The 16,465-nt window shown below is 32.8% G+C and overlaps 1 protein-coding gene across 1 annotated transcript in view; it reads left to right on the top strand.

Annotated features, from left to right (window-relative positions):
• Positions 1 to 16,465, top strand: part of LOC105213996 (neuropeptide CCHamide-1 receptor) — a 121,106-nt gene that overhangs the window by 29,562 nt on the left and 75,079 nt on the right. The window contains exon 2 of the mRNA XM_011187139.3: positions 7,530 to 7,566. The gene's annotated coding sequence lies outside the window, so the exon portion shown is untranslated. The remainder of the gene's footprint in view (positions 1 to 7,529; positions 7,567 to 16,465) is intronic.

Genomic DNA, 16,465 nt, shown 5'->3' with positions numbered 1-16,465 from the left:
TTTTCAATACATCATTTTCGATCGATTTGTACGAACACAAATCTCCCGGAATTTGACTTGTATAATTTAAGTCATCATTGAATCGTATAGATAATTTAAGTCATCGACATCGGTATTTTTGGCAGCTAAAATTGCGCGTGCACTCAACCAATAGTAGTTACGATAATTTTGGACAATGTTCGGATTGATATCAAATCATTAGAAGTATCAACCGGAATTTGCCCATTTCCAATTCCTTGAAGATATTCTGCGGTGCTATCTTGTTGCAGGAACACTCGCATATTCATGGTCAATAGTATGGTTTTCACGAGTCACCACAAATATAATGACTTGAGAGATGCGTTCAATTTGTCCGCCACTGTTGATTTCGAAATAACAGGAAGTGTTTGTCAAAATTCGCCTTATAACAGGAGCACTACGCCACCAAAGCGGCAATTATTATTCCACAGATCTTTCATAACTGATTGCTTTGAAATAACAAACAGGTTTTTCATTGATTTGCAAGTTTAACGGAAGCTTCAGTACCGAATGTGCCTTTTTTCCAACTTCTAGTAGCGTTGCAGCAATTCCAGTAGATGCGAGAGCCAACACAATTCCATTTAGAGATCGTATTTTTGCCAGTTCCGCCGAGCGCATCAAATAGTCCACTGTTTCCATCATTGACAGTCTTCATCAATTCATCACAGGCACTTTTTTGCTGCTCATTCAATAATGGAACATTTCTTGAAGTTGTTGTTCCAAAGTTATTCTGTCTTATGCAGGCTCACATTCCAATGTACGATTCTGCACATTTCTGATTTGACGATTTGGCGCTGGCATATGAATTTCAGTCAAAGGTTTGCCACTCATAAGCAAACACAAATCTTCAATCAACACCATTGTTTCATTGTAGATGTCATCGTCCATTTGCAATTCTGAATTCTCTGTTACCACTTTCCCGAGTTTTCCAATTTTTTTTTTTTGGATAGATAGATTAGAAAAAAAAAAAATTATTGAAATTTTAGAAATTATTAGTTATCACAAAAACAGTACTCACGGATTTTTTTCTAGATCACTAAAAGAGAAATAATTCTTTCATACATAACTTTTGTGTATCTTGAACCGCTTTCGCAGCGCAAGGAACGGAAGCCCTCAAAGATAAATAATTTCCCCCGTTTTTAACACATTTACCACTGTTTCGCACCTATTGGTCGCAGCGTGATGCCTATAGCCTTCCTAGATAAATGGACTATCCAACACAAAAAGAATTATTCAAATCCGAACCAGTAGTTTCGGAGATTAGCGCGTTCAAACAAACAAACAAACTCTTCAGCTTTATAATATTAGTATAGATTTATGGCTTAGTTATGATACTTTATGTGTTTTCGGTTTTCGCCATTTTGTGGGCGTGGCAGTGGTTTGATTTTGCATTTTTGAAAGCAACCCTCTCACGGTCCCAAGAAACATGTGTACCAAGTTCTAAGCTCGAGACCATAGCTTAACCTAAAAAGCTGCGGTAAAGCAGCTTAATGAAACAATGCGGAATGATTTGAATGAACAAGAAAAGGTCGAAGTCGAGACGTTGGTCTTGGTAGAAATGAGGAAGAACTTAGTAGAGATCAGATATTTTCTAAAACAACATTTGTAGTCTAGAATCTACATAGACTCTACAACAACCATTTTACATATTACAAAACGTTATCGGGCTTTGCTAACATCGAACTTTCAACTTAAGCCATAGAGCTTTTAACACTTTTTTTTTAATTGAATTGCAGTCAAAAAAGGGATTCGCCCACAATGACCTCGCATAAAACCGAAAAATGTAACTGCATAAAAGCAAAAACGAATAGCACGCAACTACTTTACCACCATGCGCATTACAATTTAACACACATTTCTACGAACGTGTGTAGTTCACAAGGGACAAAAGCTCGCTTCTCAAATTATGCGCTCAGACGTGCTGTCACGCATGCATCTTTTGCTATTCTTCGCGTTGCACGTTCTTAGTATTCCTTCGTATGTAGCGTTAGTCTGGCTGTTGTTAATGCTGTTTTGTCTATCTTTCTGACTTTGCCAACACAATCGCTACAATCGAAAGCAGCTGTTATTGCGTCTTAACCGTGCGTTGGCAGCAGGCAATCACGTGGTCGAAACTGGTATCATACAAATGCGCAACCACAATTGCCTTGAAGGAAAAGCACGTTCTGACTTCACTACAAGTATGCACTTCGTAAGAACAAAATATATAATTTTTTAATGAAAGTTGAGTGTGTATATAAAGTAAGTTTTTAGTCTATGTGCAAGAAATAAATGTTAAATGTTTTATAGACAATAAAATGTGCTTGTCTCTACTATTATTTAAGTGCTTCGTTTCATTTGTATAGTTTTAACACAGCATCTGTGTGCTAAGTTTTAACTGTAAATACGAGTGTATTCTACACGTAGATTTTGCACTCGTGTGCTTGGCGATCTCATGTGGTTACAGTGACATTTATATTTTATTTTATTCATTTAAAGAAGTCACGAGTTTGTGATATTGTGATACGGGTGATGTCAAGAGAATAAATTTTCAAATATTATAACCTCAAAAATTGCTTTGCAATTGTTCTTGACTAATAAGCTTTTGTAATGACATTGTTTATAGAGTCTAGTAGAGTGATAGATGGTCTATTTAGTGATAGACTAGAAGTTTGTTTACAATATCGATGTATGCTAAAACCTTTGAGATCGGTTATAAACCTGAAAACTTTATATTTTGTAATGTTTTTTAGACCTAACGATAGAGTGTGGATTTTTTTTTGGAACATGTTCTGGAATTTTCTATAATCCTTTCGGGAGATAAAAACAACTTTTAAATTTCACTCAAAGCTCATCAGTTACTTTCATATAATGAATATGTTTTGAAATTAGCTGTAATCATTTCGGAAGTGTGATTTAGTAGTTGCCCGTCGACGAATATTTCCAAAGCTCAAAATAAAAGCTTTTAAATTTGACCGAAAGCTCCTAAGTTATTTTCATATAATGAATATGTTTTGAGATTTTCTATAATCATTTCGGAAGAGGAGTGTTAACATTAGGTATATATCTGTCCTATATATAAGTATATGGAGCTTTATAGAGTTGCTTAGAAGGCTCCGTGCTCTTAACCAGTTTTAGAACAAAACTTCCAAATTGTTTGAAATTCCAGTCGTGAAAGTGATTTAGCGGTTCCCGTTCGACGAATATTTTTAAAGCTTAAAAAAGCTTTTAAATTCGAGCTAAGTTAAGCTTCTAAGTTGTTTTCATATAATGAATTTGTTGTGGAATATTCTATTATAATTTTGGCTTTTATAGTATTGATTAAAAAGCTATATGCTTTCCACCAGACTTGGAGAAATTAATGCTGCGAAATTGCTTTCAATTGTTAGTAGCCCTCCGACAACTATTTTCAAAGCTCAAAAAAGCTTTTGATTTTTTTTTAACGAAAGCTCCTAAGTTATTTTCATCATTTGTTGGTTACTATTAAGAATTCGATTAACTATAAAGGCTGAAACAAGGGTATTTTAATTTTGAATGAAAATAAATTTAATAAATTAAAATAATCAGTCATACTTATACACACTACATGGAGTACATTTCATCGAGCTATTTTATGTGTTCGACAACAAATATCTACACAGTACTCCCTCACCATTCATGAGATTATCTTACGAAAAACTAAAAAATAATAATAAAAAGCTCTCTGCTATGCCAATATGAATGTTTAATGAAGCATATAAATAGGCGCTTTGCAATTTGTTTACTTTCAACTTTTATTAAATTGCAAAAAAAGCACACATAGTACTTATATGTAAATCCATAGCTTCACACCAGAAAGATCCGACAATTTATAGCTTAATCCAATGCATTTTTATAATGGCGCCATTAAAACACAGACGCTTCACCATTCCTCGTCAGTCATAATTCAATTTGTAGTGGACTACCAACCGGCATTTAATCCAACCACTCAAAATGCATTAAACCGGTTGCTACCAATTAGTTGGTGTTGGCTCTTAACCTCTCAACGTTTTAACGATGCGGACCGGCACATGCTACACAACCATAACAAAAACAACTAAAAATGGAGGCAATATAAATATTGTTGATTGATAAAAGCAAAAGGCCCAATAAGTAAAGTAACTAATGCATATATCGAATGTAACAACAAATACAAATGTAGGAGCACACATACTTACATTCTAACATACATTTAGTCTATATATATATATATATATATATTTCTACGCCGTAGCTAGTAGCTTATCTATGCATTTTAATAGGATTTTTTGTTGAACCTCGAATGTTGACATTTATTGATGGATCGCCTCGATAAAAGCAAAAACACAACCACTTAAAACAAGCTACACACGCACCTAAAAAATAAAAAAAAAACACATTATTTTACAAATATTTTCGAAAAAGGCCTTAGTGCAAAATAGACCATTAACACTACGAAAACATGTGTGCCCATAGCAAAATATTATGGTAACTTGTTTGTATATGTGTGCAACGTTAAATAAGGAAAATTGACACAAATATGTCAAAAACAAAAGCTAAAGTTCATATGGCTGGTAGGGCTCATCAGCAATGAAAACAAAAATGTCAGTAAACAACAAGTATGGTAGCAGAGTACTTGTTTAGGCATATACATATGCCTTTCGTATCTGAATGTATGTATGTATTAGTGGCACGTAGTTGCATCTTTGAATCTTGAATCTTTGACTCGTACGCTTCAAAATTTTCTTCTATGACATGTAGCTTTAATAATTTGCATTCAGATCGTCCTTACTTACATTAACTTTAAGCTTATGTTACCATATATGCACATATCTTATATAGTTCACTGTGTTATGGGACCCATTTTGCAATATCCAAAACATTGAAGTACTTTCTAAGGAATATATAGCAAGTATTTATAGCAAGTTTTATTTATCTGTAATTATGTCTATAACTCTCCTCTTGGATGCTTCCCATTTTCCAATCTCTCTATCTCTATCTCTATCTCTATCTCTATCTCTATCTCTATCTCTATCTCTATCTCTATCTCTATCTCTATCTCTATCTCTATCTCTATCTCTATCTCTATCTCTATCTCTATCTCTATCTCTATCTCTATCTCTATCTCTATCTCTATCTCTATCTCTATCTCTATCTCTATCTCTATCTCTATCTCTATCTCTATCTCTATCTCTATCTCTATCTCTATCTCTATCTCTATCTCTATCTCTATCTCTATCTCTATCTCTATCTCTATCTCTATCTCTATCTCTATCTCTATCTCTATCTCTATCTCTATCTCTATCTCTATCTCTATCTCTATCTCTATCTCTATCTCTATCTCTATCTCTATCTCTATCTCTATCTCTATCTCTATCTCTATCTCTATCTCTATCTCTATCTCTATCTCTATCTCTATCTCTATCTCTATCTCTATCTCTATCTCTATCTCTATCTCTATCTCTATCTCTATCTCTATCTCTATCTCTATCTCTATCTCTATCTCTATCTCTATCTCTATCTCTATCTCTATCTCTATCTCTATCTCTATCTCTATCTCTATCTCTATCTCTATCTCTATCTCTATCTCTATCTCTATCTCTGTCTCTATCTCTATCTCTATCTCTATCTCTATCTCTATCTCTATCTCTATCTCTATCTCTATCTCTATCTCTATCTCTATCTCTATCTCTATCTCTATCTCTATCTCTATCTCTATCTCTATCTCTATCTCTATCTCTATCTCTATCTCTATCTCTATCTCTATCTCTATCTCTATCTCTATCTCTATCTCTATCTCTATTTCTATTTGACGAATCTCTTTTTGACGAATTTTTCACCTTATTAAGTGGTCCTTTCTTTGAACCATGCTTTGAAGTGTGATAATTTCTGTGCTTTATTGCTTTCATTGAATGTGAGAGTCTTTCAAGAAATCACATAACTCTCTGATAGAACCCATTCATATTAAATTACCACTTAATGCGCAAATGATCTGCTGCAAATTAATTAGTCAATTGTTAAATCTTTGAGTGTTGTAAATTTGTGTTATTCGCACTTTCTCAGCGACTGTGTACTAATTATGCATATTATATGTTCGTCTGTACTCAACTAAAACGCAATTTCGTCAGTTCAATTGTACGCCCACACCCATTCGCACACACCTACTTTCGCGCGCAATAAACATTTTGGACCGATTGTTTACTCTGTCAAGTGTGTCGCTTTGTCGTTTGCACTTCATTCACTGCTGTTGTTGTTTGTTTGTACCTGTTGTGCAAAGTTACGCACGGATGCTAAGCGGCAGGAACAATAAATAGCGTATAGAAAAGCTCTTTGTGCACTGAAAAGCCAAACAAACAAAATACGGTGGCAATTGTTTATTATTTCACTTCATTATTTGATAAACAATTGGCAATTGGCTGTGTTTCTAATACATATAGACAAATAGATAGGTACACTAAATGTAATTTTAGCACAACAGAGTAGTCAAAGAACTGTTAACCAGTTCTAGTTTGCATATAGAGGGTTTTATAATACGGCTGGAACTATATTGACTGCATGACGGCTGCATGCCGAGGCGTATGAGTAACCTAATATGTTGTTAAATCATCATTTCTACTTAAAGAACACTTTCATATCATAAACTGTGTCGATTATGGTTTCATTAAGCAATTCAATAATAGAAAAAATTGCAGGTAGTCATAAAAACAAATTTAATTCTACTAAATGTGCAAACAAGTCTGGAACTGTCTTATAACCATAAACTTATATGACTACACGTATATACCTATGTATGTGTGTTCTACAGTTAAATAAGTGCAGGAAAGAATATATAAGAAACTCTTACAGCACTTCATAGTATTATAAAAAGAAATAATAAGTTTTTTAATTTGCAAAAAAAGTTACTCATACGCAGTGGCATGCAAATGCGTTTATTCGCGATTGAACAAGTGCTTATGTAGTTTGCAGTTGATTATTGCAAATAATAAGCATTTAAATTGTTTTCAAATTATTGTAGTCATATATGCATATGTAAATTTATAAAAAATATCTGTTTTAATATAATGCCCAATATTGCCTTGATAGTACGTCTATTTCATAGTGTTTGAAATACTTTTCATGATGATTTGCGCATTTTTCATTCACTTGCTGTCAGTTGCTTTGTGCGGAAATCAATCACTGCAATGCAATTTGTACAAAGTTGACAGTGTCAAATGGTTTGTAGAAGGTTATGAGTTTATTTAGTGGATTTTGGCGAGTCACCCTTTCGTGTGGATATAAGGATGAATTATAGGAATATATATACACATATGTATATTAAAATGTTAACATGTTATACACTATATCTATATCTTGACTTGATTTTTTAAAGGTTTTTTGTACTAAAAATTATGCTTATATAGAAAAAAATATTGTCTCCAAGAATTAGTAAAAACATGACAAATCATTCATTGTAAATAATTTTGAACAAAATTTATTTAGTACAAAAAATTATAAATATTTTTATTATCAAACTATATTTTCTCTATTTTATCCAGCTCTCCACGAATGGCCGCTATGGATTCTTTAAATAAGGTTAGTAAAAATGTATTGATACTACTGTGATTATACTCAAAATCATAATATATTTAATACATAATTTTTCATAATATTATTTTATTCTAAAAATTAAGGTTTGTAATTTTAAATGATCAAATACTTAAATGTATGAACAAAGCATCATTTAAAATAAAACCGTAAACGTTAAAAAATAATTAAAAATAATTCTTACTGTCCAGCTTTATTTATGTGAGTTTTTAGTACAAGCTTATAATTTATTGCATTTTTAATAAAAACGTATTTTTTGCTCTTATTTCCATCTATAAATACTTCGATTTAATCTGTCATATATAAAATAAAGTGCATAAATTATTTTCACAACATTTCGGCATTTAATATTTTAATTGCAATCAGTCCACAATCAATGCGTATTTAATTAATTATACAATACAGTCAATTTAAAAATGAATTCTGGTTAAAAATATATTCATTTAATATTTGCAACATTACCATATACAGTGTAAATAGTAATTACTTGCAAAAAATGCAGTGTGGGGCAATAAAATGGCACATTAGTTACTGAAGATCTTCAGAAAATCAAAAATGAAAGAATATTTTAATAAAATCGTTAATCGTTTGAAATATATAATCTACTTCAATATTTCATTAAAAATATCTTTTACTTAATTAAACTAATATTTAAATTAATATCAATTAAGATGTATTTAAAAAAAGAACAAGATTTGCATTTTTTTTTATTTATTACACTGCATATTATGACATATACATATACCACGCCATAATTATTTTAAAAAGCTTTATAGCCTTAAAGCACTGATTTAGATTTATTTACAATATAAAATAAATATCGAATTTTTCTACATTAACTTTTAATCGACTTGAAAATGCAATGCTACTTTGAGAGTTGTTGTCCATGGAAATAAATAATAAAATAGCAATTAGCTGATGAAATTTATCAACTTCTTATGAAAAGCAAAAACAACAAGTAAGGAAAGGCTAAGTTCGGTGCAACTGAACATTTTGTACTCTCAAAATTTATTAAAGAAATTGTATTTACATAACACACAAATTTACCCATAAATTTGGCATAAAGTTTAATACAGTAACGAAAATCAGCATATATAGTATATGAGGGCTGAGGTAATACCTGAATCAATTTCATTCATTTTCACCAGCAAGGTACACTATATCCAATGTACGCTCACTTAATTTTGCTAAGATATCTCACATATTAACCAATACATATATGCGGAATAAAGTCCACCGTATTTTTTAAAAACCTATAACCTATATGGGAGCTGGGAGAAGATATTTTTGAAAAACCTAAAATTAGGTATATGGGAGCTAAGAGATGATATAACCCGATTTTAATAATTTTTGGAAAAGAGACACACTATTAGAAGAAAACAATTTCCTCTGAATTACATTAAATTATTTGAGAGATTTACCCATATTTTTGGTTAAAATTTACCCTTAGGCCTGAGTTCAACATGTTCGATATCTGGGGCCTTGAACAGTTATAGTCCGTTTTCGACAATGTTTTCACAAGTGAAGCCAGATATGATATGCACTATTTGTATAAAGTTTTATTCCGCTATCTTCATTGGTTCTTTATGTATACATTATAAGGTGAAGGAATCAGATGGAATTCAAAATTGAGTCGTGGTTGTGAACCGATTTCAAGAAAATATTATGTACCGAATTTCATTGAAATCTGTCAAGTAGTTCCTGAAATATGGTTTTTGACCCATAAGTGGGCGATGCCACTTCCATTTTCCATTTTGTAAAAAATCTGAATGGAAGCTACACTGCTATTTCTTCTGTAAAATTTAGTGTTTCTGACGTTTTTCGTTAACGAGTTAACTCATTTTTAGTAATTTTCAACCTAACCTTTGTATGGGAGGTGGGCGTGGTTATTATCCGACTAGCTGACTCCGCAGTCGTTGCACTGCGTGAAATTTTTTGTTTTGAAAACAAAGTTGAATTTGTATAGTGTTGGAAAACATATATTTGCGATTTTTCTAAATTTTTTTTCAATGTAACTCAGTTTAATAAACAACATTTTTTGTTTTCTGTTCCGGTGCGTTAATATACAGAGAAGATGATTTTTCAACTCGTGAATGAAATTTCTGCCACATACCTCCAGCGACTGTCTTTGAGACCTGTTGAATGTTATCTCAAATGCAAGTCTCAGTGGAAACTGAATACGTTTGAACTGAAATGGCAAATTGTTGGAACTCAAAGAAATTCGTGGAATCAAGCATTCTGCCCCCTTGAAAGTCCCTTTAAAAAATTCTTGCAACTATTACATTACATTACATTGCTTGAAGATTGCGAAGCATAATAAATGACAAAGCATTATAATGACAAAGAATTTAGAAATTTCACTGGATAATTCACAGCTTCGTCTTCATTTTCAACATGATCGATCGATGTGTATGAACAGAAATCTCTCGGAAGTTGACTTTAAGTCGTATAGATTAAATCATCGACATTGGTATTTTTGGCAGTTAAAAATCTGCGTGCACTCAACCAATCGTAGTTACGATAAATTTGGCTAATGTTCGGATTGATATCAAACCATTAGAAGTATTAACCAGAATTTGCCCAGTTCTTTGCAGATCTTCTGCGGTGCTTTCCTGTTGAAGAAACTCCCACATATTCATGGTCAATCATATGGTTTTCGCGTGCCGCCACAAGTTCGATGACTTGAGACCTGCGTTCAATTCCTCCGCCGTTGTTGATTTCGAAATAACAGAATGTGTTTGTCAATAACAGTATCATTACGCCACCAAAGCGACGATTATTATTTCACAGATCTTTCATTGTTCTGTCAAGTGCTTCTAGAAAATTGCGCTCATCTCATAGATGTTTCATAGATTTGCATGTTTAACTGAAGCTACAGTGTCGAAATTCAAGTAGCGTTGCTGCAATTCCAGTAGATGCGAGAGCAAACTTAATGCCATTTTGAGATCGTATTATTGCCAAAATCAATTATACTTGTTGTTCCAAAGTTATTCTGTCGTATGCACGATTCAGTACATCTCTAATTTGACGATTTGGTGATAGCATATGATATGAATTTCAATGCTGCATTGTAGATGTCACCGTTCATTTGCAATTCTGAATTCTCTGTTGCCACTTGCCAATTTCCGACTTTTGCGAATTGTTTTTTTATAGATAGATTGAAAAAAAATTTATGGAAAAAAGTCACTTTTTGGAATTTTACAATTTTCCGACTAAACCTTCCAAGATCCACAACGAACAACCTCTGAACCTTTCATCAAGAATGGTCCAACCGTTCTCGATCCTTAGCGTATCTAATCTTGAACCGCTTTCGCAGCGCAAGGAATGGAAGCCCTCAAAGATAAATAATTTCCCCCGTTTTTTACACATTTACCACTGTTTCTTCGCTCCTGATGCTATGTAGCCTATAGCCTTCCTCGATAAATGGACTATCCAACACAAAAAGAATTATTCAATTCGAACCAGTAGTTTCGGAGATTAGCGCGTTCAAACAAACAAACAAACTCTTCAGCTTTATAATATTAGTATAGATTTCACCTATTTTCATGGTGTGTGGTGGGGTACGTAAGAGAACCGACTGTAGAAAGTTTAAAGTTTATATAGCTTTATTGGTTTGCGAGATATATACAAATAACCGATTAGAGGGCGGGGCCACGAACACTTCCCCAAAAAATTTACATCCAAATATGCCCCTTCCTAGTGCGATCCATTATTCCAAATTTTACTTTTATAACTTTATTTATGGCTTAGTAGTAGTTAGTAGTATTTATGGCTTAGTTATGACACTTTATAGGTTTTTGGTTTTCGCCATTTTGTGGGCGTGGCAATGGTCCGATTTTGCCCATCTGTGAAAGCAACCTCCTCAGGGTGGCAAGGAATACGTGTTCCAAATTTCGTTAAGATATCTCAATTTTTACTCAAGTTATCCGTTGCACGGACAGAAGGATATAACCCTATATCTAACTCGTTTAGTTTCAGCAACTTTTAATTAAATTTAGCAACTACAAAATAAATCACATTATATTCTTATTAAAGTAATAAATTTTACACGCAACTGTACGCCCACATAATGAGTGCAAATGTTTATTGCATATTGCCAATGAAATCGAACTGTGGCATTCAAGTCAATTGAAAATACATAAAAGTTTACATATTTGTAATTAACCAATAAAACCATTAAGGTTTCGCCCACAACTTGCGGTTGCCATAAATCAGTTACGCCCGCATTTGCATTTATACAAAAAGTATATACCAATAAAGTAGCTATTTATTCATGTGGACTTATTTTAATTGCTTCATGCTTACATATGTTCCATTAGGTTGCGATTATAATGGTATGATAACCCGTATCAATAAAACTTAACCGTTTTACTGCTGACGCATATACAGGTGTTATTTGCATAAGTTTAAGTAATTAATGTAAAACCGCATACAAATGGGTGCATTTATGCAATTTCTATTTATTATGTAATGAAATTGTTTAAGTGAAAAGCCTAAATGGTCTCCAGAAAGATATATTATATCTTTAAAAACTTGATTTAAAGTCATACGTAAAGTTTTTATTGGGTCGCCATATTCGAGAGAATACACATCGAATATTTTTACGGAGATTATATTCAGACGAAAACATACCACAAATCATTCAAAGAATTACAGAGCGCAAAAATCATGTATAACGCCTTGAAATATGCAACAAATTTATTTATTTTTGATTTTTCCTCCCTTTTAATGGAAATTTCTGTTAAATTTATATTATTTTTTCAGCTGAAAATACCAAAATTAAAGTGAATTCATGTTTAACCAGGGCAACTAACAAAAGAATTATATCTATCTCTATCTAACTCTATTGAAAAAAGCGCAGGTTGCTTTTGTATAAAATTTACCCTAAATTACGCGTATTGTATTCTGTATTTATACTAAAATATACACAAAATCATATTATTTTCAATAACAACAAGAGGAACTCAAAAAAACATTTACCGGATGAATGAGTTTGTGATTTTGGCACATCGAAATTCATTTATCAAGTAAAAAATTTTAGTTTTGTTGTTGGTGACGCAATTCAATTTGCCTAAATGGTTATTTTCTAGTTTTGGCTTTTAGCAAAAACAACAATTTAGCGAAAATTTCGCCAATAATATTTGTTACACAGTTCAATTCGCATGTGTGAGTGTGCAACTTTAACCTGTAGTGAGTCATGTGATGACCTTGAGTACTAAACTGTCTACTCTGTGTGAGAATATTTAATTAAATTTGAGCGTTAGGTGATACGGACATTTTTTAGTTGATCAACACAATTTTATTATTAATTATATTATTAATTTGATTTGTTATACTAAACAAAAAAGAAATAACTTAATATTTCAGTCGAGCTTAGTTGTCATGAATTTAATTATTAAATAAAAAAATCCTAATACTATAGTGAAGTAGTGATTTGTAACTAACAGCTGTCAATATCCTTCCTTACAAAAACACATTTCCAACTGGTTAAGATCTAGTACCTGCACTGTTTCGCTTAAAACTTAGTTATTTTCCATGTTGGCTTAGGTTTTCCTAAAGTAATATACATATGATGTTTATTTATATGTATATAGGCATGTTTGGGTTTTTCTATTATAGTAATACAATTAGCGTATTTGCTCCGTTTCATTTGTGATTGTTATCCAGCTGTGATAACAGTACAATAGTTGAGCTAACAATTACGAAAATTTGCATTTTATTTTGCAAACGAAAATGAATACGAGAGTATTCGCATAATTTGATAAGACAATGCGTTTTGTAATTGCAATTTATTGAAAAAAAAAACAGGGGTGGATACTTATAGTTCATAGAAATTTTCAAAATAATGGCGTCTTTCTCTAATTATTCATAATAATTCCACTAAAACACATAAAGGGAAATCATTACATTCAGTCCTGAGGTATAACGTAGTAGTACTCTTTCGTCGAAACAGTCTAAAATTTAATCGTTAGTGTTTTTTAGGCTGCAAAGTGATCATTCTTTAACTCTTTATACTCTCGTAACAAAGTTGTTACGAGAGTATTATAGTTTTGTCCACATAACGGTTGGTTGTAAGACCTAAAACTAAACGAGTTAGATATAGGGTTATATATATCAAAATGATCAGGGTGACGAGTAAAGTTCAAATCCGGATATCTGTCTGTCCGTCCGTGCAAGCTGTAACTTGAGTAAAAATTTAGATATCTTGATGAAACTTGGAATACGTATTTTTTTGGCACCATAAGAACGTTAAGTTCGAAGACGGCGTAATCGGACCACTGCCACGCCCACAAAATGTCGAAAACCGAATACACATAAAGTGCCATAACTAAGCTAAAGGGTGATTTTTTAAGAGCTTGATAACTTTAAAAAAAAAAAAAACGCATAAAATTTGCAAAATCTCATCGGTTCTTTATTTGAAACGTTAGATTGGTTCATGACATTTACTTTTTGAAGATAATTTCATTTAAATGTTGACCGCGGCTGCGTCTTAGGTGGTCCATTCGGAAAGTCCAATTTTGGGCAACTTTTTCGAGCATTTCGGCCGGAATAGCCCGAATTTCTTCGGAAATGTTGTCTTCCAAAGCTGGAATAGTTGCTGGCTTATTTCTGTAGACTTTAGACTTGACGTAGCCCCACAAAAAATAGTCTAAAGGCGTTAAATCGCATGATCTTGGTGGCCAACTTACGGGTCCATTTCTTGAGATGAATTGTTCTCCGAAGTTTTCCCTCAAAATGGCCATAGAATCGCGAGCTGTGTGGCATGTAGCGCCATCTTGTTGAAACCACATGTCAACCAAGTTCAGTTCTTCCATTTTTGGCAACAAAAAGTTTGTTAGCATCGAACGATAGCGATCGCCATTCACCGTAACGTTGCGTCCAACAGCATCTTTGAAAAAATACGGTCCAATGATTCCACCAGCGTACAAACCACACCAAACAGTGCATTTTTCGGGATGCATGGGCAGTTCTTGAACGGCTTCTGGTTGCTCTTCACCCCAAATGCGGCAATTTTGCTTATTTACGTAGCCATTCAACCAGAAATGAGCCTCATCGCTGAACAAAATTTGTCGATAAACACATTTCGAACCGAACACTGATTTTGGTAATAAAATTCAATGATTTGCAAGCGTTGCTCGTTAGTAAGTCTATTCATGATGAAATGTCAAAGCATACTGAGCATCTTTCTCTTTGACACCATGTCTGAAATCCCACGTGATCTGTCAAATACTAATGCATGAAAATCCTAACCTCAAAAAAATCACCCGTTATAAATAAAGCTATGAAAGTAAGATTTGGTATGAAGGATCGCACTATGAAAGGGTATATGTGTATGTAATTTTTTTGGGGAAGTGGGCGTGGCCCCGCCCCTTACTAAGTTTTCTGTACATATCTCGCAAACTACTAAAGCTATATCAATGAAACTTTCTAGAACCGTATATTTTAGGTACTACCTTATACAGTACAAAAATTGAGGAAATCGGATTATAATCACGCCCACCTCCCATACAAAGGTTATGTTGAAAACTACTAAAAATGCTTTAATTCAGTAAGGAAAACCAACAGAAACCTTAAATTTCATTATAGAGATGGTACAGAAGAGCTGCACTCAAAATGATATACAAAATTTTAAATGGGCGTGGTTCCGCCCACTTATGGGTCAAAAACCATATCTCCGAAGCTACTCAACCAATTTCAATAAAATCTTATCTTCATAATATCTTCATAATATCTTCCTACCTTCCCAATGATATGTTGTGAAAATAGTCTAAAACGGTTCACAACCACGCTTACTACCCATATACCAGAACTCTGAAATCGGTCTGAATAGTTTACTTTACAATATATAAAGTTAGTATTAGGGAAGATATCGGAACAGAACTTCGCTGAAATACTATATTTAAAGAGTGCCATCACCCTTCTTAAAATCGGTCCATACGTTTTCAAGACCCTATATATCAAATATGAGGACTTCAGTACTTCTAACAAATTTTTTACCGAAATTATAGTTAAGTCTCTTAGATATTTTGAAGAAATTTTGAGGGAATATGTTTCTTCAAATAATATGTCTCCGTGTCAACAATGAGTGAAATCGGGTCATAACCTCATCTATCTCCTATATACCTAGTATTAGGGGTTTCAAACTTTCAATGGACTTTATACCATATATATGCCGAATATGTGAGTCAAATTGTTTGTTATATTAATAAATTGAAAGAAATAAATTGCGAGAGTATAAAATGTTCGGTGACACCCGAACTTAGCCCTTCCTTACTTGTTTGTAAAGGCTTCATATTGTGAAGACTTCATCGGATTGAGCTTGAACAACATTAAACCTAGTTCTTGAAAAAAAGTTTTTTGTTTTTCAAAAAAATATGTATAATCCGGATGTTGCCAGACTTTCGTCAGCAACAAAATTGGAACTAGCCTTAGAAGTGTAAAAGTGTTAGTCTGTCCAAATTTCTCCCAGATTCTATCGACATTTCCATTGTATTACTATCTTACTACAGTTGTCATAGTATCCCTCAGTGTTCTTTGATTTGATTCGGGATCTATTTGTTCAAGTTTCTTTGTCATATTCAAAATATATAGTAGAAACCCCTAACTATTTATTAGTGAAACATAACTTAAAATTTAACAAAGTCCTCTTAAGGGATCATATATGATTTTCAAAACTCAATGACTCTTCAAATTATCCTCGTACTTCAATATTTACAAATGTTAAACACTATTTTATTAGCATAATTATTGAATCGTGACTAAAGTGTAAATCAGCATAATAAATATTTGAATGGAAGTTACGCATAATTGCATTAAACTGAATGTCATGTGAAAGTATTTTCAAATTACTAAGTATCAAAAGCTTATAATGGCAACAAAACCTGCA

Source organism: Zeugodacus cucurbitae, chromosome 6 (assembly GCF_028554725.1).
Source record: "Zeugodacus cucurbitae isolate PBARC_wt_2022May chromosome 6, idZeuCucr1.2, whole genome shotgun sequence".
In the NCBI taxonomy this organism is placed as follows: Eukaryota; Metazoa; Arthropoda; class Insecta; order Diptera; family Tephritidae; genus Zeugodacus; species Zeugodacus cucurbitae.
This window is presented reverse-complemented; position numbering and strand designations above follow the sequence as displayed.